This window comes from Bombina bombina, chromosome 2 (assembly GCF_027579735.1).
Source record: "Bombina bombina isolate aBomBom1 chromosome 2, aBomBom1.pri, whole genome shotgun sequence".
Classification (NCBI taxonomy): Eukaryota; Metazoa; Chordata; class Amphibia; order Anura; family Bombinatoridae; genus Bombina; species Bombina bombina.
This window is the reverse complement of record NC_069500.1, coordinates 1,198,874,580-1,198,898,342: the sequence shown is the minus strand read 5'-3', so window position 1 is coordinate 1,198,898,342 and position 23,763 is coordinate 1,198,874,580.

The window sequence follows — 23,763 nt, the reverse complement described above, 5'->3', positions numbered from 1 at the left end:
CCCCACCCAACAGTAAAACCCACCACCCAACCAACCCCCTAAAATTAAAAAAAAAACCTAACTCTAACAAAAACCTAAGCTACCCATTGCCCTGAAAAGGGCATTTGTATGGGCATTGCCCTTAAAATGGCATTTAGCTCTTTTGCATTGCCCTGAAAAGGGCATTTAGCTCTTTTACGAAAAGCTCAAACCCTAAACTAAAAAAAAAACACCCAAAAAAAGTTTAAAAAATCCTAACACTAACTACCGAAGATCCACTTACAGTTGCTGAAGTCCCACTTGAAGGATTTTCATCCCGGCGGCTGCATCTTTATCTAGATGGCTCCATCCAGATGGCAGGTCCAGGCAAAGTCTAAGGTGGAGGTTTATCAATCCGACGTGTATGTATGTATGTATTGGGTACTTGTAAAGCACGGCTACTCACCCATAAGGGTCTTAAGGCGCTGCTCATTATATCGACCTCGGAAGGATGAAAGGCTGAGTGGACCTCGCCAGGGATTGAATCTGCAACCCTTGGGTTGCTACAGAACTCAGCCACAGTGCCTTAGCATGCTGAGCTATCATGTGGAGGTCGTCTTCATGTGATCGTCTGCCGCACACTGAGGATTGAAATGCAAGATACCCCTTTTATATTGTGGGTACCATTGCATTCCTATTGGATGAAACATTTGAATCAGCCAATAGGAATTAGGGCTGCTAAAATCCTATTGGCTGTTCAAATCAGACATCAACAACTGTGAGTACCTAAAGAGCGGTTAGTGTTAGTTTTTTTTTTAAAGGTTTTTTGGGTTGGTTTTTTATTTTAGTTTAGGGTTTGGGCTTTTCGTAAAAGAGCTAAATGCCCTTTGCAGGGCAATGCAAAAGAGCGAAATGCCCTATTGAGGGAAATGCCCTTACAAATGCCCTTTTCAGAGCAAATGGTAGATTAGGTTTTTTAGATAGTTTTTTTTTATTTTGTGGGTTTTGGGGGGGGGGGGTTTGTAATGTTAGTGGGACTTTGCATTTTTTTTTCAGGTAAAAGAGCTGTTTAACTTAGGGCAATGCCCTACAAAAGGCCCTTTTAAGGGATATTGGTAGTTTATTATAGATTAGGTTTTTTATTTTGGGGTGTTTTTTTTTTAAATGGGTATTAGAATAGGAATAATTTTTATTATTTTTGATAATTCGTTATTTTGTGTAATGTTTATTTTTCATTTTGGGGTGGGTTTTTATTTTTAGATTAGGGGTTGGGCATTTCATAAAAGAGTTGAATGCCCTTTTAAGGGCAGTAAAAAGAGCTGAATGCCCTTTTAAGGGCAATGCCCATACAAATGCCCTTTTCAGGGCAATGGGTAGATTAGGTTTTACTTTATTTTTATTTTGTGGGTTTGGGGGGGTGGGGGTTTGTATACTGTTAGGGGGTGTTTGATTTTCTTTTTTAGCAAAATAGCTGTTAACTTTAGGGCAATGCCCTACAAAAGGCCCTTGGTAGTTTATTATAGATTAGGGTTTTTATTTTGGGGTAACATAGAACGGAAACAAAAAAGCACAACCTTGATTCAAGTGATTTTAATGATGGATTCACAGCTACAACACAAGGTAAGAATTGCACTTACCAAATGACAATTAAAAACCTGCACATAAAAAGTAAAGATGGTCTCCACAGGAACAACAGGGTACACCGGTTTAATTTGCCACGTCCCACCAGGTGAATTCCGGATCCCATTACTCCTCCAGGCCTGTGATGACTATTTAGAGTCCATATATGTATATAAATAATACATTAAAGTATTACAAACACCTCAACGCGTTTCCCCTGTCTAACGGACAGGCTTTCTCAAGAGGAACAATGGTTATGATCTCTCCCCATAATGTGACCATTTAACTATGTAGTAATTACCTATAATTGGCAAAATGTGTGTCAGCCGTTAGACAGGGGAAACTTTAAATACTTTAATGTATTATTTATATACATATATGGACTCTAAATAGTCATCACAGGCCTGGAGGAGTACTGGGATCCGGAATTCACCTGGTGGGACGTGGCGAATTAAACCGGTGTACCCTGTTGTTCCTGTGGAGACCATCTTTACTTTTTATGTGCATGTTTTTAATTGTCATTTGGTAAGTGCAATTCTTACCTTGTGTTGTAGCTGTGAATCCATCATTAAAATCACTTGAATCGAGGTTGCGCTTTTTTGTTTCCTTTCTATGTTGCATGTATTTGTTGGCTGAGGAGAGAAGAGCCCAGCTTCTGAAAGGCAGCACCTCCGATTCCGTAGGTCGACACTGAGTGACGTCATCACCCGGCTCGCTAGTGTGGCAGTTTGGAGCGTGGAGCATAACGGCTGGTCTGGTTTTCTGTTACAGCAATCTCCTGTTTCTTTGAAAGCGGGTAACATCTTTGCCCATTTACACCTTACCGACAGCGAGGGGATTTTATGGTGAGATCCTCTAATCTATATTTGAACCTGTGACTTTGAAAATTTTGTATAGAGACTCTCACCGGGACTGCATTATTAACCTGGGGCAAGAGTCCCTTTGGAGCGTTTTTTCCATGTGTTATGACCTATGGTGTTAAGACTACATGTTAAACATCTTACTCATATTGTTTTTATATTGTTTTTATCTGGCAATAGTTGTGTTCATTTCTGTTAGTCGCATGTTTGAGGGTTGTGTAGCGCAGAAAGTTTTTTAGTATTGGTTTTATTTTGGGGTGTTTTTTTTTTAAAGGGTATTAGAATAGGAATATTTTTTATTGTTTTGAATAATTTTGTTTGCTATTTTTTGTAATGGTAGGTTTTAGTGTAAGGCAGCTTAGATTTTATTTCACAGATAAGTTTGTATTTATTTTACCTAGGTAGTTAGTAAATATTTAGTAACAATTTACTAACTAGTCTACCTAGTTAAAATAAATACAAACTTACCTGTGAAATAAAAATAAAACCGAAGCTAGCTACAAATCGGGGGTGGCAGATTAGGTGTTAATAACATTATGGCAGTGATGTCGGGGGCAGCAGATTAGGGGTGTTTAGACATGGGGTTTATGTTAGGGTGTTAGGTTTAAACGTTATTTTTTTCCCCCCATAGACATCAATGGGGCTGCGTTATGGAGCTTTTCATTCCGCAATTGCAGGTGTTATTTTTTTTACCTGCTCTCTCCATTGATGTCTATGAGCACGTCAAAACAGCGTTTGTATTTTGTGCAGTATGGAGCTCAACGCAACCATATCGCACGCACAAGGCGGCTGTTTCAAAACTTGTAATAGCTGCGCTATAGGGGGTGAAATAACACAACTTTTGTTGCATTCGTTAAATTCCATATAGCGCGCATAACTTGTAATCTACCTTATAGTGTTTTATCTGAAGATAGGCAAACAAGTCCTTGTTATCTAAGAGGTACTGTACTTTCAGAGCAGAAAAAGTTTTGACTACATTTAAGTTAATATCTTCAAATTGTACCAACTTAGAAAGCCCCATTGTTTAAATACCTTTGAATAGATTCCTGAAGTAAATTCAGAATTCCCCGTGATAATCTGATAGTTAGAAATCGCATAATTAAGACCCATTTTTACACATATCTTTTGCCAAGCAAGCAGTAAATTATATATCTAATTTAGATTTTTTACTGATCTAGGAATGGATTTTAGATTACAGTGGAGAATGGCTATAGGTGAATATGGATATAATACATTTTCTTCAAGTTCTAACTGGGAGAAGTAGTTTGAAGCCCCAAGCCAACCTACAACAAATTTTGCCAAATAGATTAAGCTATATAGTTCCAGATCAGGAACAGCCAAATCGCCATGTTTTTTTCCCAAGAAATTATAATTTCAGGGCAATTCTAGGGTTTTTCCTTGCCATATAAAGTGGGATAAAAATTATGGAGATCTTTTTCTTTTAAGAATTATAGGAATATTCTGAATTACATAAAGAATTATAGGGAAAGAGATCATTTTAAACATAGCAACCCTTCCTGAGATGTTTAATGGCAAATTATGCCAGTGGAGCAAATCTTCTTTAACCTTAGAGAATATTTGTGTAATGTTTAAGGTACACCAGGTGCACGGATCTCACAAAATATTAATTCCAAGATAGGTAAATGAATGTGTTGCGACTTTAAATGGTATAACTACTCTAGAGGGCTGCTGTTCCTTGAGACAAAAAAATTCTGATTTTGATGTATTTACTTTATAACCAGAAAAAGAACTAAACCTTTCAACCTCTTGTAGAAGTTGCGGGATGTTCCTTGAAAGGTTAGCAATATAAACTAAAAGATCATCAGCGTAGAGGGCAACCTTAACTTCCGTTTTGCAAATTTTAATACCATTAACTCTCTGACGAATAGCTATGGTTAAAGATTCTATGGCTATAATAAATAAAAAAGGTGAGAGTGGACAGCCCTGTCTTGTCCCTTGTTTAAGGGTTATAATCTCAGTCAGCTGGCCATTAATTAACAAAGCTTTTTTGGAGGTGTTATAAATATTCTTCACAAAATGGAAAAAGAGCCCATGCACACCAAGGGGCCTATCTATCAAGCTCCGAATGAAAAGACCACTGCTCCATAACCCTGTAAACCTGCTCTGAGTAGGCGGACAGTACGATCGGGTTGATTGACACCCCCTTGTTGGCGGCCGATTGGCCGTGAGTCTGCAGAGGGCGGCGTTACACCAGCAGCTCACAAGAGCTGCTGGTGCAATGCTGAATACGGAGAGCGTATTGCTCTCTGCATTCAGCAATGTCTGTCGGACCTGATCCGCACTGTCGGATCAGGTCCGACAGACATTTGATAAATAGGCCTCCAAATCTCTTCAAAGAAAAGAATACATGATCATGTTGCATCAAGTCGAACGCCTTCTCATTTTAAATGATGCAGACATAGTTTCTTTTGACAAACAGTAATCTATTGTAAGAAATAATTCTCTAATCTTAGCAGAAGCATTTCTGCCTTTAAGAAACTCAGCCTGTACAGAATGAATTATTTGGCTTAAAGGATTCTGCAGTCTATTGGCAAGAATATAAGTTAAAATTTTGTAATCAGAATTTAATAAGGCTATTGGTCTGTAGGAACCCATTTCCAAAGGATCTTTACCATCTTGGTCCAAGATGCAGATAAGGCGTCTGAGCATGGTGATTTGTTTATAAAATAATGATTGAAGAGGTTTTATAGATAGGGGGTAATATTGGGTTTCAACATTTTATATAATTCATTAGGGAGTAGATCCTGGAGTTTTGTGTAGAGATATAGGCCTCTAGTTATCAACGTGTCTACTTACCTGCCTTCGCCGGCCCAATACACCCGCCTAAGCTCGCCTACCATCGCCGCCGCTGACCTGAAAAATCTCGCCAAAGTTATCAAAAAAGCTGTCAAAAAGCCGCGCACCAAATACGGGGCGATGAGCAGCGGACTGTGATAGTTATCACTCATCCGATCTCGCTGCTCTTCTGCTTTTTCCCAGCTTTATTGACAAGCTGTCACTAAGCACCCCCGGAGCCCCCCCGCAACTAAATAAAGTTATTAACCCCTAAACCGCCGCTCCTAGACCCCGCGGCAACTATAATAAATGTATTAACCCCTAAACCGCTGCTCCCGGACCCCGCCGCCACCTATATTAAACTTATTAACCCCTAATCTGCCCCCCCTATACCGTCGCCACCTATAATACATTTTTTAACCCCTATCCTGCCGATCCCGGACCCCGCCGCAACTAAATAAATTGTTTAACCCCTAAACCGCCGCTCCCGGACCCCACCGCCACCTATATTAAACTTATTAACCCCTAATCTGCCCCCCCTATACCGTCGTCACCTTTAATACATTTTTTAACCCCTATCCTGCCGATCCCGGACCCCGCCGCAACTAAATAAATTGTTTAACCCCTAAACCGCCGCTCCAGGACCCCACTGCCACCTATATTAAATTTATTAACCCCTAATCTGCCCCCCCATACCGTCGCCACCTATAATACATTTTTTAACCCCTATCCTGCCCCCCCTACACCGCCACCACTAAAATAAAATTATTAACCCCTAAACCTAAGTCTAACCCTAACCCTTACACCAAAAAATAGAATGCCAAGGTACAGCGCTACACTGCCCCAGTAGGGGATTGTGTGGCTTAAGATGGTGTCCACAACCAATATAGTAAAAGATATAATCTCAAAGTCTAAAACTTTAAAATGTCTATATATAAATGCGTATATAAAATGTATAATAAAAATGTGTAATAAAAATGTGGATTATAAAAGATAATATATGGTAATAACAATATTTAATTCAAAATACAATATAAAAATACAATATAAAAAACAATATAAAAACAATACATCCAAGTACACCCTATATGCAGAGTTGCGCAACAATCTATGTTTATGTTATCCCCAATCTATTTAGAGTTTCAATGAGACATTTCATAAAAGAGGGGTCTTTTATAACAGTTTTATAAGTTTTATAATAATAAAATTTTTTAAATATTGTATCCCCAAAATTCATTTTATATACACGGTTTTATAGAGTTGCGCAACAATCTATGTTTATGTTTGAGTAAATACCCAGTCTTATAGATCCTATTATATGTCCAGGTTGAAATATAAGGTAAGAGTTCAAATGCAAAAGTTCATTAAAGCAATTGTCCAGAAAGGCCTATTTCATCCAAAAGATACAAATGTCTTGAAAAAAGGGGGTGGTTATCCAAATGCTCCAATGTTATCTTAAAAGTCTAATATTACAAGTGAAACTGTGACTGTGAAAAAGAACATAAAAAATCATCCAATAATCATCCAAAAAATATCCAAAAGAAAATATGTCCAAAATTCATCCAAAAATCCAAAAATAAAAATCAAAATCAAAATACAAATACAAATACAAAATCGTGGTGTTGAAAAAAAAAAAAAAAAAAAAAATTATATATATATATATATGTGTGTAACTTTGAAAAATATATATATATTGATGTGAAAAAACTAATTGAGGTGTACACCTAAAAAAAAACAAAAAAAAAAACTTAAAGTGGTGTCAAAAGCGATAAATTCCTGTGTCAAAAATAGTCCTTAATGAAAAAATCATCCTAAGTGAAGGAAATAAGGTGAATCCTCTGTGTTGTAAATAATTGTCAATGGTGTAGGTGCTGATAAAATAATATTTCTCTTCTCAAATGTTGTATCAGTGTTTAGGAAATCCTATTGTACCTATAAAAGTGTACAAAGACAAAACATAGTGCAATAAAGTCACTTTAAAAGTAGCATTAAAAGTATTCTACTCACCAGATATAATCTGAGCTGCAATACCAGTATATAGCCAACGCGTTTTGGTCCCCAAGGACCTTTCTCAAGACTGGTAGCAGCTTTGGGGCTTCTACACCTTAAGTGTATTTGGGTAGCCAATGGGGTGGTTCTGTTTTTTGCGCTCAAAATTCGTGCCAAAAGTTTCGCGCCAAAAATTTTAGTGCCGAATTTACTCCACATTTCCGATATGTCATATTAATTAGCCCATCTCCGTATGCCTGAGTTTTATGTATCTTTTAGTTATTCTTTTAAGATGTTTGATCTCCTAATCCTTATCTTCAACTTGCCGGATGTTGACACCGGATGTTGTACCAACCGGAAGTGACGTTAAGCGTGTGTTGTGTTTCCTGTCTGGCATCGTGCTTACTTAGCGGTTGATCGCTTGCACGTGCCAGCTAGCTTATGGTGATAATATAAATGGGGAAGGAAGGACACAATAAGGGTGTCCAAAAACACGCCAAATATACATTCGGCATCGGTAATGTCTAAAAATGTGGGTTAATAAAAACATGTGGATTTATAAAAAACGTGTGGGTTTGTAAAAAACATACTTAGTTACTTGGATTATTTCGATGGTATTTCTAGCTCAGATATCTGGTAAGGAATGGGTTTAAGATATGCATATATCTATAAGAGTTACATCTATGCATGAGTATAGTGAATTCTAAGATGAGAATAGTACATTGAGTATATAAAAACATATATAAAAATTATATTAAATCTACCAATATCCACATATTATTAAAACTCATAAAGCTGATAAAACTATAAAACTATTAGTGGAAGCTTTCTTACATTAGATGGAGCGTCTCCATAAGGACAGACTGTTTCCATTAGTCCAGCATGTTATTTTCTCATATTTGTATTTTAGGAATAAGCCAATAGATTGCGGGGACAAAGAATGCGGGGACAAAGAATTCGGGGACAAAGAATGGGGATCCAAAATTGGATATTTACATAATAGACCTGTATCCATGGGAAAATATATACACAAAAATATATAAAAATATATAAAAATTTTATAAAAATTTTGAAATAGTATATATAAAACCGTGTATATAAAATGAATTTTGGGGATACAATATTTAAAATTTTTTATTATTATAAAACTTATAAAACTGTTATAAAAGACCCCTCTTTTATGAAATGTCTCATTGAAACTCTAAATAGATTGGGGATAACATAAACATAGATTGTTGCGCAACTCTGCATATAGGGTGTACTTGGATGTATTGTTTTTATATTGTTTTTTATATTGTATTTTTATATTGTATTTTGAATTAAATATTGTTATTACCATATATTATCTTTTATAATCCACATTTTTATTACACATTTTTATTATACATTTTATATACGCATTTATATATAGACATTTTAAAGTTTTAGACTTTGAGATTATATCTTTTACTATATTGGTCGTGGACACCATCTTAAGCCACACAATCCCCTACTGGGGCAGTGTAGCGCTGTACCTTGGCATTCTATTTTTTACTGTACCCTCAGAATCTGGTTAGGAGATTCCGCCTATATTTGGTACGGCTTGTATGGTATTTATTGTGGTGCTGCTAGATATCTACTCATTTGCACTTTATTCCTAACCCTTACACCCCCTAACTTAAATATTAATTAAATACATCTAATTAAATATTATTCTTATTAACTAAATTAATCCTATTTAAAACTAAATACTTACCTATAAAATAAACCCTAATATAGCTACAATATAACGAATAATTATATTGTAGCTCTTTTAGGAATTATTTTTATTTTACAGGCAACTTTGTATTTATTTTAACTAGGTACAATAGCTATTACATAGTTATTAACTATTTAATAGCTACCTAGTTAAAATAAAGAGAAATTTACCTGTAAAATAAATCCTAACCTAAGTTACAATTAAACCTAACACTACACTATCATTAAATTAATTAAATAAATTACCTACAAATAACTACAATTAAATAAATTAAATAAACTAACTAAAGTACAAAAAATAAAAAAAACTAAGTTACAAAAAATAAAAAAGAAATAAGTTACAAACATTTCAAAAATATTACAACAATTTTAAGCTACTTACACCTAATCTAAGCCCCCTAATAAAATAACAAAGCCCCCCAAAATAAAAAAATGCCCTACCCTATTCTACATTAAAAAGTTAACAGCTCTATTACCTTACCAGCCCTTAAAAGGACCTTTTGCGGGGCATGCCCCAAAGAAAACAGCTCTTTTGCCTGTAAAATAAAAATACAACCCCGCCCCAACATTAAAACCCACCACCCACACACCCAATTTAATCAGCCAATCAGATTGAGCTTGCATTCTATTGGCTGTTCCGATCAGCCAATAGAATGCGAGCTCAATCTGATTGGCTGATTGGATCAGCCAATCGGAATGAACTTCAATCTGATTGGCTGATTAAATTAGCCAATCAGATTTTTCCTACCTTAATTCCGATTGGCTGATAGAATCCTATCAGCCAATCGGAATTCGAGGGACGCCATCTTGGATGACATCACTTAAAGGAACTGTCATTCGTCGTTAGTCCGTCGGTAGAAGAGGATGGCTCCGCGTCGGCTCGTCTGAAGATGGCACCGCTCCGGATGGATGAAGATTGAAGACGCCCCTTGGATGATGACTTCAATCGGATGGAAGACTTCTTCAGCGCCCCTTGGATGATGACTTCCATCGGATGGAAGACTTCTTCAGTGCCCCTTGGATGATGACTTCAATCGGATGGAAGACTTCTTCAGCGCCCCTTGGATGAAGACTTCGGCCGCTGCGGATGTCCTCTTCTGTTCCATCGGTGGTTGGCTGGCTGAAGACGGCTAAAGGTAGGATGATCTTCAGGGGGGTAGTGTTAGGTTTATTTAAGGGGGGTTTGGGTTAGAGTAGGGGTATGTGGGTGGTGGGTTTTAATGTTGGGGGGGGTTTGTATTTTTATTTTACAGGCAAAAGAGTGGTTTTCTTTGGGGCATTCCCCGCAAAAGGCCCTTTTAAGGGCTGGTAAGGTAATAGAGCTGTTAACTTTTTAATGTAGAATAGGGTAGGGAATTTTTTTATTTTGGGGGGCTTTGTTATTTTATTAGAAGGCTTAGATTAGGTGTAAGTAGTTTAAAATTGTTGTAATATTTTTGAAATGTTTGTAACTTATTTTTTAATATTTTTTGTAACTTATTTTTTTTATTTTTTGTACTTTAGTTGGTTTATTTAATTGTATTTAATTGTAGTTATTTGTAGCTAATTTATTTAATTAATTTCATGATAGTGTAGTGTTAGGTTTAATTGTAACTTAGGTTAGGATTTATTTTACAGGTAATTTTGAATTTCTTTTAGCTATGTAGTTATTAAATAGTTAATAACTATTTAATAACTATTCTAACTAGCTAAAATAAAAGTTACATGTAAAATAAATATAAATCCTAAAATAGCTACAATGTAATTATTAATTACATTGTAGCTATCTTAGGGTTTATTTTATAGGTAAGTATTTAGTTTTAAATAGGAATAATTTATTTAATGATAGTGTAGTGATAGGTGTATTTGTAACTTAGGTTAGTTTTTATTTTACAGGTAAATTTCACTTTATTTTAACTAGGTAGCTATTAAATAGTTAATAACTATTTAATAGCTATTGAACCTAGTTAAAATAAATTGAAAGTTGCCTGTAAAATAAAAATAAATCCTAAGATAGCTACAATATAATTATTATTTATATTGTAGCTATATTAGGGTTTAGTTTAAAGATAAGTATTTAGTTTTAAATAGGATTAATTTAGTTAATAAGAGTTATAATATTTAGATGTATTTAATTCATATTTAAGTTAGGGGGGTGTTAGGGTTAGGAGTGAATACAGCGCCAGCAAGAGGCCAAGGGATAAATATACTCACAGAGAGATAAAAGAAGATTATTTAATGAACCATGTTAAAAAGCATCAGTAATAAAAGACTATATATAAAAAATGTAAAAAGCACATATAAATAAAATTACAAATACAGGAATATCTTACAGAAGCGGCTCAAAGGGCCAAAGCTGATAATTACAATAAAAACAGAGGTAATAACAGGTGATCAGTGTGAGTGGTACACCAGAATAAGAGTGTATACTGATAAAACAGAATTAGCCTAAGTACAACTGTAGCAAGTGCATCAAGCAAAAAACTAATAAACAATAATACAAACAATAGTGTTCAAAATTAGTGTTACAAAATTAGGCCTAGATTTAGAGTTCGGCGGTAGCCGTCAAAACCAGCGTTAGAGGCTCCTAACGCTGGTTTTGGCCGCCCGCTGGTATTTGGAGTCAGTGATTAAAGGGTCTAACGCTCACTTTTCAGCCGCGACTTTTCCATACCGCAGATCCCCCTACGCCATTTGCGTAGCCTATCTTTTCAATGGGATCTTCCTAACGCCGGTATTTAGAGTCGTTTCTGCAGTGAGCGTTAGAGCTCTAACGACAAGATTCCAGCCGCCTGAAAATAGCAGGAGTTAAGAGCTTTCTGGCTAACGCCGGTTTATAAAGCTCTTAACTACTGTACCCTAAAGTACACTAACACCCATAAACTACCTATGTACCCCTAAACCGAGGTCCCCCCACATCGCCGCCACTCGATTAAAATTTTTAACCCCTAATCTGCCGACCGCCACCTACGTTATACTTATGTACCCCTAATCTGCTGCCCCTAACACCGCCGACCCCTGTATTATATCTATTAACCCCTAACTTGCCCCCCACAACGTCGCCGCAAGCTACTTAAAATAATTAACCCCTAATCTTCCGACCGCAAATCGCCGCCACCTACGTTATCCCTATGTACCCCTAATCTGCTACCCCTAACATCGCCGACCCCTATGTTATATTTATTAACCCCTAATCTGCCCCCCTCAACGTCGCCGACACCTACCTACACTTATTAACCCCTAATCTGCCGAGCGGACCTGAGCGCTACTATAATAAAGTTATTAACCCCTAATCCGCCTCACTAACCCTATCATAAATAGTATTAACCCCTAATCTGCCCTCCCTAACATCGCCGACACCTACCTTCAATTATTAACCCCTAATCTGCCGACCGGAGCTCACCGCTATTCTAATAAATGTATTAACCCCTAAAGCTAAGTCTAACCCTAACACTAACACCCCCCTAAGTTAAATATAATTTTTATCTAACGAAATAAATTAACTCTTATTAAATAAATGATTCCTATTTAAAGCTAAATACTTACCTGTAAAATACATCCTAATATAGCTACAATATAAATTATAATTATATTATAGCTATTTTAGGATTAATATTTATTTTACAGGCAACTTTGTAATTATTTTAACCAGGTACAATAGCTATTAAATAGTTAAGAACTATTTAATAGTTACCTAGTTAAAATAATAACAAATTTACCTGTAAAATAAATCCTAACCTAAGATATAATTAAACCTAACACTACCCTATCAATAAAATAATTAAATAAACTACCTACAATTACCTACAATTAACCTAACACTACACTATCAATAAATTAATTAAACACAATTGCTACAAATAAATACAATTAAATAAACTATCTAAAGTACAAAAAATAAAAAAGAACTAAGTTACAGAAAATAATAAAATATTTACAAACATAAGAAAAATATTACAACAATTTTAAACTAATTACACCTACTCTAAGCCCCCTAATAAAATAACAAAGCCCCCCAAAATAAAAAATTCCCTACCCTATTCTAAAATACAAATATTACAAGCTCTTTTACCTTACCAGCCCTGAACAGGGCCCTTTGCGGGGCATGCCCCAAGAATTTCAGCTCTTTTGCCTGTAAAAAAAAACATACAATACCCCCCCCCAACATTACAACCCACCACCCACATACCCCTAATCTAACCCAAACCCCCCTTAAATAAACCTAACACTAATCCCCTGAAGATCTTCCTACCTTGTCTTCACCATACCAGGTTCACCGATCCGTCCTGGCTCCAAGATCTTCATCCAACCCAAGCGGGGGTTGGCGATCCATAATCCGGTGCTCCAAAGTCTTCCTCCTATCCGGCAAGAAGAGGACATCCGGACCGGCAAACATCTTCTCCAAGCGGCATCTTCTATGTTCTTCCATCCGATGACGACCGGCTCCATCTTGAAGACCTCCAGCGCGGATCCATCCTCTTCTTCCGACGACTAGACGACGAATGACGGTTCCTTTAAGGGACGTCATCCAAGATGGCGTCCCTCGAATTCCGATTGGCTGATAGGATTCTATCAGCCAATCGGAATTAAGGTAGGAATTTTCTGATTGGCTGATGGAATCAGCCAATCAGAATATAGTTCAATCCGATTGGCTGATCCAATCAGCCAATCAGATTGAGCTCGCATTCTATTGGCTGATCGGAACAGCCAATAGAATGCGAGCTCAATCTGATTGGCTGATTGGATCAGCCAATCGGATTGAACTATATTCTGATTGGCTGATTCCATCAGCCAATCAGAAAATTCCTACCTTAATTCCGATTGGCTGATAGAATCCTATCAGCCAATCGGAATTCGAGGGACGCCATCTTGGATGACGTCCCTTAAAGGAACCGTCATTCGTCGTCTAGTCGTCGGAAGAAGAGGATGGATCCGCGCTGGAGGTCTTCAAGATGGAGCCGGTCGTCATCGGATGGAAGAACATAGAAGATGCCGCTTGGAGAAGATGTTTGCCGGTCCGGATGTCCTCTTCTTGCCGGATAGGAGGAAGACTTTGGAGCACCGGATTATGGATCGCCAACCCCCGCTTGGGTTGGATGAAGATCTTGGAGCCAGGACGGATCGGTGAACCTGGTATGGTGAAGACAAGGTAGGAAGATCTTCAGGGGATTAGTGTTAGGTTTATTTAAGGGGGGTTTGGGTTAGATTAGGGGTATGTGGGTGGTGGGTTGTAATGTTGGGGGGGGGGTATTGTATGTTTTTTTTTACAGGCAAAAGAGCTGAAATTCTTGGGGCATGCCCCGCAAAGGGCCCTGTTCAGGGCTGGTAAGGTAAAAGAGCTTGTAATATTTGTATTTTAGAATAGGGTAGGGAATTTTTTATTTTGGGGGGCTTTGTTATTTTATTAGGGGGCTTAGAGTAGGTGTAATTAGTTTAAAATTGTTGTAATATTTTTCTTATGTTTGTAAATATTTTATTATTTTCTGTAACTTAGTTCTTTTTTATTTTTTGTACTTTAGATAGTTTATTTAATTGTATTTATTTGTAGCAATTGTGTTTAATTAATTTATTGATAGTGTAGTGTTAGGTTAATTGTAGGTAATTGTAGGTAGTTTATTTAATTATTTTATTGATAGGGTAGTGTTAGGTTTAATTATATCTTAGGTTAGGATTTATTTTACAGGTAAATTTGTTATTATTTTAACTAGGTAACTATTAAATAGTTCTTAACTATTTAATAGCTATTGTACCTGGTTAAAATAATTACAAAGTTGCCTGTAAAATAAATATTAATCCTAAAATAGCTATAATATAATTATAATTTATATTGTAGCTATATTAGGATTTATTTTACAGGTAAGTATTTAGCTTTAAATAGGAATCATTTATTTAATAAGAGTTAATTTATTTCGTTAGATAAAAATTATATTTAACTTAGGGGGGTGTTAGTGTTAGGGTTAGACTTAGCTTTAGGGGTTAATACATTTATTAGAATAGCGGTGAGCTCCGGTCGGCAGATTAGGGGTTAATAATTGAAGGTAGGTGTCGGCGATGTTAGGGAGGGCAGATTAGGGGTTAATACTATTTATGATAGGGTTAGTGAGGCGGATTAGGGGTTAATAACTTTATTATAGTAGCGCTCAGGTCCGCTCGGCAGATTAGGGGTTAATAAGTGTAGGCAGGTGTCGGCGACGTTGTGGGGGGCAGATTAGGGGTTAATAAATATAACATAGGGGTCGGCGATGTTAGGGCAGCAGATTAGGGGTACATAGGGATAACGTAGGTGGCGGCGGTTTACGGAGCGGCAGATTAGGGGTTAAAAGTGTAATGCAGGGGTCAGCGATAGCGGGGGCGGCAGATTAGGAGTTAATAAGTGTAAGGTTAGGGGTGTTTAGACTCGGGGTACATGTTAGAGTGTTAGGTGCAGACGTAGGAAGTGTTTCCCCATAGGAAACAATGGGGCTGCGTTAAGAGCTGAACGCTGCTTTTTTGCAGGTGTTAGGTTTTTTTTCAGCTCAAACTGCCCCATTGTTTCCTATGGGAGAATCGTGCACGAGCACGTTTTTGATGCCGGCCGCGTCCGTAAGCAACTCTGGTATCGAGAGTTGCATTTGCGGTAAATATGCTCTACGCTCCTTTTTTGGAGCCTAACGCAGCATTTGTTTGAACTCTCGATACCAGAGTTAAATTTATGGTGCGGCCAGAAAAAAACCCGCGGAGCGTTAACAGCCCTTTTACCGCCGAACTCCAAATCTAGCCGATAGTGTTCCAAAAAATAGAAAAATGCACTGCAGTGCAAAAAAAGGAGGGTAGCAAAATAATTGTATAGATACAATCAAATAGTGAGTGAGTGCAAATGGATATAAAAATGCTAGCTACTTAATCCAGTGAGGTTAAGATATAATTAAATAAAATACACAATATGCAATAACATAAAAAATAAAATACACAATATGCAATAACATAAAAAATAAAATATAAAATATAATCCAAAAAAGTGTTCAAAAAGTTGATCAACAAATGTTAGTGAAGAACAAAAATAAGTCAATCAAAACAAAAAAATGGAAAAAATGGGTGATGAAAAGCAAGGTGAAAGTGAGGAAATTGATTCCTTCCAATGTTAGTTACTTTAACAGATCCAAATTCCTGAGTGTGGTTGCGGAAGTAGCTGATTGGATCCTAGCACCTGTCAGCTGCTCCTATGGTATCCTAAAAAGTGTCCCAATATGTTAACGCGTTTCTGCCCTCAAAAAAGGGCCTTTCTCAAGACTAGTAGAAGGAATCAATTTCCTCACTTTCACCTTGCTTTTCATCACCCATTTTTTCCATTTTTTAGTTTTGATTGACTTATTTTTGTTCTTCACTAACATTTGTTGATCAACTTTTTGAACACTTTTTTGGATTATATTTTATATTTTATTTTTTATGTTATTGCATATTGTGTATTTTATTTTTTATGTTATTGCATATTGTGTATTTTATTTAATTATATCTTAACCTCACTGGATTAAGTAGCTAGCATTTTTATATCCATTTGCACTCACTCACTATTTGATTGTATCTATACAATTATTTTGCTACCCCCCCTTTTTTGCACTGCAGTGCATTTTTCTATTTTTTGGAACACTATTTTTGTAACACTAATTTTGAACACTATTGTTTGTATTATTGTTTATTAGTTTTTTGCTTGATGCACTTGCTACAGTTGTACTTAGGCTAATTCTGTTTTATCAGTATACACTCTTATTCTGGTGTACCACTCACACTGATCACCTGTTATTACCTCTGTTTTTATTGTAATTATCAGCTTTGGCCCTTTGAGCCGCTTCTGTAAGATATTCCTGTATTTGTAATTTTATTTATATGTGCTTTTTACATTTTTTATATATAGTCTTTTATTACTGATGCTTTTTAACATGGTTCATTAAATAATCTTCTTTTATCTCTCTGTGAGTATATTTATCCCTTGGCCTCTTGTTGGCGCTGTATTCACTTCTTACTACTTGTGCATATTTTTTGGAGGTTGGTTAGGATCTCTGTTTGGATACAGCTTGGGGATTACCTTAGCGCTTGTACACACACCCTTTTTCACCACGGTGTTAGGGTTAGGGTTAGACTTAGGTTTAGGGGTTAATAATTTTATTATAGTGGCGGTGGTGTAGGGGGGGCAGGATAGGGGTTAATAAATTTATTATAGGTTGCGGCGGTATAGGGGGGGCAGGATAGGGGTTAATAAGTTTAATATAGGTGGCGGTGGGGTCCGGGAGCAGCGGTTTAGGGGTTAAACAATTTATTTAGTTGCGGCGGGGTCTGGGAGCGGCGGTTTAGGGGGTAATAACTTTATTTAGTTGCGGCAGTGTAGGGGGGGACAGATTAGGGGTGTTTAGACTCGGGGTACATGTTAGGGTGTTAGGTGCAGACATCTCCCAAAGGAATCAATGGGATGTCGGGCAGCAGCGAATATGAACTTTCGCTATGGTCAGACTCCCATTGAATCCTATGATTGAAAACCAGGTACGCTGGGCCGGAAAAGTGCCGAGCGTACCTGCTAGTCATTTGATAACTAGCAAAAGTAGTCAGATTGTGCCGAACTTGTGTTTGGAACATCTGGAGTGATGTAAGAATCGATCTGTGTCGGACTTTGCCCGGCGGATCGAAGCTTACGTCACAAAATTCTACTTTTGCCGGGCAGCAGGGCTTGATAACTAAGGCGAATCAGCCTCGCCACAAATACGCTGCGAAATTCCAGCGTATTTGAGGTTGACGGCTTGATAACTAGAGGCCATAGAGTTTTTGCTGTCCTCAATTTCTTTATCAGTAATAGGGGCATTAATCAAAGGTAGTAGATGTTCTGGACATCTCGTGACTGAAATACTATCCCAAAATTCTGCTTTATATTCTAAATTAGGCTCTTTATATGAATACAAATCCGCATAATAAGAAGAAAAAGATGATAACATATGTTTAGAGTCTTTATAAATATTACCATTTACTTGGATCGCTTCAATACCTTGAGAGCTAGAAGAATTTTTAATTATCCTTGCCAAAAGTTTGCCCGTCTTGTTCCTATATCTGTAATATTTGCCCTGCATTTTTAACTCAGACAACGTTGTAGAATGGAGAAGTAAAGTATCTTGTTCTTTCTTGGCCTTAAGGTATTTGACCCAATTTTTGTTGGAGGAATTTAAGAGATTAGCATTATATGTATTAACTAACTGATTTATGGTTTCTTTTTCTCTCTTCCTAAGTCTCTTCTTCATACTGATCATGAAAGAAATGATATCACCAGTCAGGACTGCCTTGGCAGTTTGCCAGAACAGCTCAGGATTATCTATATGTGCTTGATTGAAAAGGCAATAATCCTCCCACTTTTTAACAAGATCATTTCTGAATTTGAGATCATTGAACAGATAGATAAGAAAATGGAAACGGCGGAAAAAAGAATTAAAGGAAAAAAAATAGATTTTCAATAAAATAGGTGCATGATCCGAGAGACAAAAGGGAGAAATCAATGTATTAACTCCGGTGTTTATTAAGCTATTGCTAATAAAAAACATATCTATCCTGGAGAGAGAATTATATTTTGTTGACATACATGTGTAATTTTTAATGTCAGGATTTTGTTTCCTCCAAACATCTCTAATTCCCAGGTTACAGAAAAGGTTTCTAAATTGTTTATTCTCTTGTTTATCGCTATTGGTCTTAGAGCATTTTTGTACTGTCTAACCCTATCTAAGGGAAACTGTGGGATCATATTGAAATCTCCTCCTAAAATAAGATGGCCTTCCACCATTTTTATTATCCTAGTTTGGAGGAGATTAAAAAAAAAATGGGTTAAAATCAATAGGTGCATATATATTACATATAGTAAATAAACCACTTATAGTTTTTATTTTTAATATAATAATTCTCCCCTCAGGGTCAATAGATGAATGGATAATCTCGTATTCTAAAAGTTTTCCATCCAAAATAGCCACCCCTCTTTTCCTTGCTAGTGAAGGAGAGACAATTGCCTCACCTACCCAGTGAGTCTTGAGTTTCATTCCTTCTTCTAATGATAAGTGAGTTTGCTGAATGAAAGTTATATCAGTATGTAATGTCTTTAAGTGATGGAGAATGGCCTTCCTTTTAATGGGGGAAGTAATACCCCCTATGTTCCAAGAGGATATGATAAGTTTCCTAGTTTTATCCATTTCTTAGTTTAAAAAGGTCATGGAATATGCCAAGAGAAAAAAAGAGAGAGAAGGGAAGAGAAGAAAGAGATTAAAAACAAACCCCAATTGAGCCCCATTGGGTCAAGTCTGAAGACAACTAACATGATTCTCTTTTAGATTTAAAGAACTGTTCAGCTTCTATTGCATTATTAAAACATATCAATATATTGTGTTACCATCAGAAACTTTAAACTTGACGGGATAAATGACTGTAGCCCTAATACCTTCTTTTAACATTTTAGTACAGATTAGAGAGAGCTCTTTTCTTTTATTAAGGGTTTCATAAGAAAAATCTTGAAATATTTTAATCTGAGCATTTTCTAACTGAACAATTTGTTTTTTATGAAAATGTTGATGAAGAAGTATTTTCTCCTGAAAATGTAATATTTTAGCAACAACTGGTCGAGGTCTGTTACTCCCATCACTATTAGAAAATATTCTAACGATTCTGTGTGCTCTTTCCACAATGATCGGAATAGAAGATGAGGGCATTTCCAACAGGGAGGGGAGTGTTACAGAAACGCATTTTATTAGATCTTCATAATCCTTGGATTCAGGAATTCCGACTAGCCTGATATTATTCCTTCTACTACAATTTTCAAGGTCTTTTATTTGCAATTTTAGGGCCATTGTTTGATTTTCTGCCAGGTGAGTTTTCTGTAAGACATTAGTATCTTCCAGATCAGACACCCGTTGTTCTAGTTCTGATACTCAAGTAATATATTCTCTAAACTCCTGTCTCAGAGAGGATATCTCTGATTTAAATTCTGTCTTTAAAGTAAGGTGAACTAAAAGTTGTCAAAGTAAAGGATCATTTGATGTAGATAAAGTAGTATCAGAGTGTACTTCTACTAAAGACTCTGCAGACTGTTTATTTTTCTTGTCTCTTTTCGCAGCCATTATTGGAGATTTTACTATAGACTGCAAAGTAGGGGAAAGACATTTCTCCATGAAAAATAATTTAAATAATAAAGAGTAATAAGACCCTTTATAAGTAAAATCAGCTAATATAGAAAGAGACAACGTTTAGCTTGAATATATATTGGGAAGCAGAACTAGAGTGTGCTTCTAATTTTAATAGCATTAGTTCTATCAAGAAAACATAGCTTAAATACACTCCAAATTTCACATTGTTATAAATATATCAATACTTTGCTCAAATCTCTACCTTTGTAGACTTATAGGCCCCTACTTTCTTGCATTCGACGGCACCAATACGCTCGCCTAATTTCGCCTAACATCGCTGCCGCGGACCTGAATACGTTCGCCAAAATTATCAAGAAAGCTGTCAAAAAGCTGCGCACCAAGTACGGAGCAATGAGCAGCGGACTGTTGGTAACTAACAGTCATCGATCTTCCTGTTCTTCGGCTTATTCGCAGCTTTCTTGGTACCCTGTCACTAAGCACCCACACTAAACTAAACTGTTTACCCCCTATACCGCTGCTCCCGGACCCCCCTACAACTAAATAAAGTTATTAACCCCTAAACCGCCACTCCCGGAGCCCACCGCAACTCTAATAAATGTATTAAGCCCTAAACCACCGCTCCCGGAGCCCACCGCAACTCTAATAAATGTATTAACCCCTAAACCGCCGCTCCAGGAGCCCACCGCCACCTACATTATATGTATTAACCCCTAAATCGCCACTCCCGGACCCCGCCGCAACTAAATAAAATGTTTAACCCCTAAACCACTGCTCCCGGACCACGCCACAACTAAATAAAATGTTTAACCCCTAAACCGCCACTCATTGACCCCGCCGCCACCTACATTAAATTTATTAACCCCTAATCTGACCCCCCCTACACCGCCGCCACCTACATTAAATTTATTAACCCCTAATCTCCCACTCGCAACGTCGCCGCCACTATATTAAATTTATTAACCCCTAAACCTAAGTCTAACTCTAACCCTAACACCCCCTAATTTAAATATAATTTAAATTAATCTAAATAAATATTCCTATCATGAAATAAATTATTCCTATTTAAAACTAAATACTTACCTGTAAAATAAACCCTAAGCTAGCTACAATATAACTAATAGTTAAATTGTAGCTAGCTTAGGGTTTATTTTTATTTTACAGGCAAGTTTGTATTTATTTTAACTAGGTACAATAGTTATTAATTATTTAATAACTACCTAGTTAAAATAAATACAAATTTACCTGTAAAATAAAACCTACCCTAAGTTGCAATTACACCTAACACTACACTATCATTAAATTAATTCCCTAAATTAAAATAAATTAATTACAATTAAATAAAATTAACTAAAGTACAAAAAAACCACACTAAATTACAGAAAATAATAAAATAATTACAAGTTTTTTAAACTAATTACACCTAATCTAATCCCCCTAATAAAATAAAAAAGTCCCCCAAAATAAAAAAAATCCCTACCCTACACTAAATTACAAATAGCCCTTAAAAGGGCCTTTTGTGGGGCTTTGCCCCAAAGTAATCAGCTCTATTACCTGTACAAAAAAATACAATACCCCCCTCCAACATTACAACCCACCACCCACACACCCAACCCTAATCTAAAACCCACCAAATCCCCCCTTAATAAAACCTAACACTAACCCCTTGAAGATCACCCTACCGTGAGACGTCTTCACCCAGCCAGGCACAAGTGGTCCTCCAGAGGGGCAGAAGTCTTCATCCGATCCGGGCAGAAGTCTTCATCCAGGCGGCATCTTCCATCTTCATCCATCCGGAGCGAAGCGGGTCCATCTTGAAGACATCCGACGCGGAGCATCCATTCAGACCGACGACTACCCGATGAATGAATATTCCTTTAAATGATGTCATCCAAGATGGCGCCCCTTGAATTCCGATTGGCTGACAGAATTCTATCAGCCAATCGGAATTAAGGTAGGAAAAATCCTATTGGCTGATGCAATCAGCCAATAGGATTGAAGTTCAATCCTATTGGCTGATGCAATCAGCCAAAAGGATTGAGCTCACATTCTATTGGCTGATTGGAACAGCCAATAGAATGCGAGCTCAATCCTATTGGCTGATTGCATCAGCCAATAGGATTTTTCCTACCTTAATTCCGGGAATTCAAGGGACGCCATCTTGGATGATGTCATTTAAAGGAATATTCATTCGTCAGGTAGTCGTCGGTCTTCAAGATGGACCCGCTTTGCTCTGGATGGATGAAGATAGAAGATGCCGCCTGGATGAAGACTTCTGCCCGTCTGGAGGTCCTCTTCTGCCCAGATCGGATGAAGACTTCTGCCCCTCTGGAGGACCACTTGTGCCTGGCTGGGTGAAGACGTCTCACGGTAGGGTGATCTTCAAGGGGTTAGTGTTAGATTTTATTAAGGGGGGATTGGGTGGGTTTTAGAGTAGGGTTAGGTGTGTGGGTGGTGGGTTGTAATGTTGGGGGGGGTATTGTATTTTTTTGTACAGGTAATAGAGCTTATTACTTTGGGGCAATGCCCTGCAAAAGGCCCTTTTAAGGGCTATTTGTAATTTAGTGTAGGGTAGGGATTTTTTTATTTTGGGGGGCTTTTTTATTTTATTTAGAATTCTAGAATTCTATCAGCCAATCGGAATTAAGGTAGGAAAAATCCTATTGGCTGATCCAATGAGCCAATAGGATTGAGCTCACATTCTATTGGCTGATTGGAACAGCCAATAGAATGCAAGCTCAATCCTATTGGCTGATTGCATCAGCCAATAGGATTTTTCCTACCTTAATTCCGATTGGCTGATAGAATTCTAAATAAAATAAAAAAGCCAATCGGAATTCAAGGGACGCCATTTTGGATGACGTCATTTAAAGGAATATTCATTCGTCGGGTAGTCGTTGGTCTGGATGAATGCTCGGCGTCGGATGTCTTCAAGATGGAGCCGCTCCTCGCCAGATGGATGAAGATAGAAGATGCCGCCTGGATGAAGACTTCTGCCCATGTGGAGGACCACTTCTGCCCAGATTGGATGAAGACTTCAGACCGTCTGGAGGACCACTTCTGCCTGGTTGGGTGAAGATGTCTCAAGGTAGGGTGATCTTCAAGGGGGTAGTGTTAGGTTTTATTAAGGGGGGATTGGGTGGGTTTTAGAGTAGGGTTGGGTGTGTGGGTGGTGGGTTGTAATGTTGGGGGGGTTATTGTATTTTTTTTTACAGGTAAAAGAGCTGATTACTTTGGGGCAATGCCCCGCAAAAGGCCCTTTTAAGGGCTATTTGTAATTTAGTATAGGGTAGGGATTTTTATTATTTTGGGGGGCTTTTTATTTTATTAGGGGGATTAGATTAGGTGTAATTATTTTATTATTTTCTGTAATTTAGTGTTTTTTTTTTGTACTTTAATTAATTTTATTTAATTGTAATTTTATTTTAATTTAGGGAATTAATTTAATTATAGTGTAGTGTTAGGTGTAATTGTAACATAGGCTAGGATTTATTTTACAGGTAACTGTCTTTATTTTAACTAGGTAGTTATTAAATAGTTAATAAGTATTTAATAACTATTGTACCTAGTTACAATAAATACAAACTTGCCTGTAAAATAAAAATAAACCCTAAGCTAGCTACAATTTAACTATTAGTTATATTGTAGCTAGCTTAGGGTTTATTTTATAGGTAAGTATTTCGTTT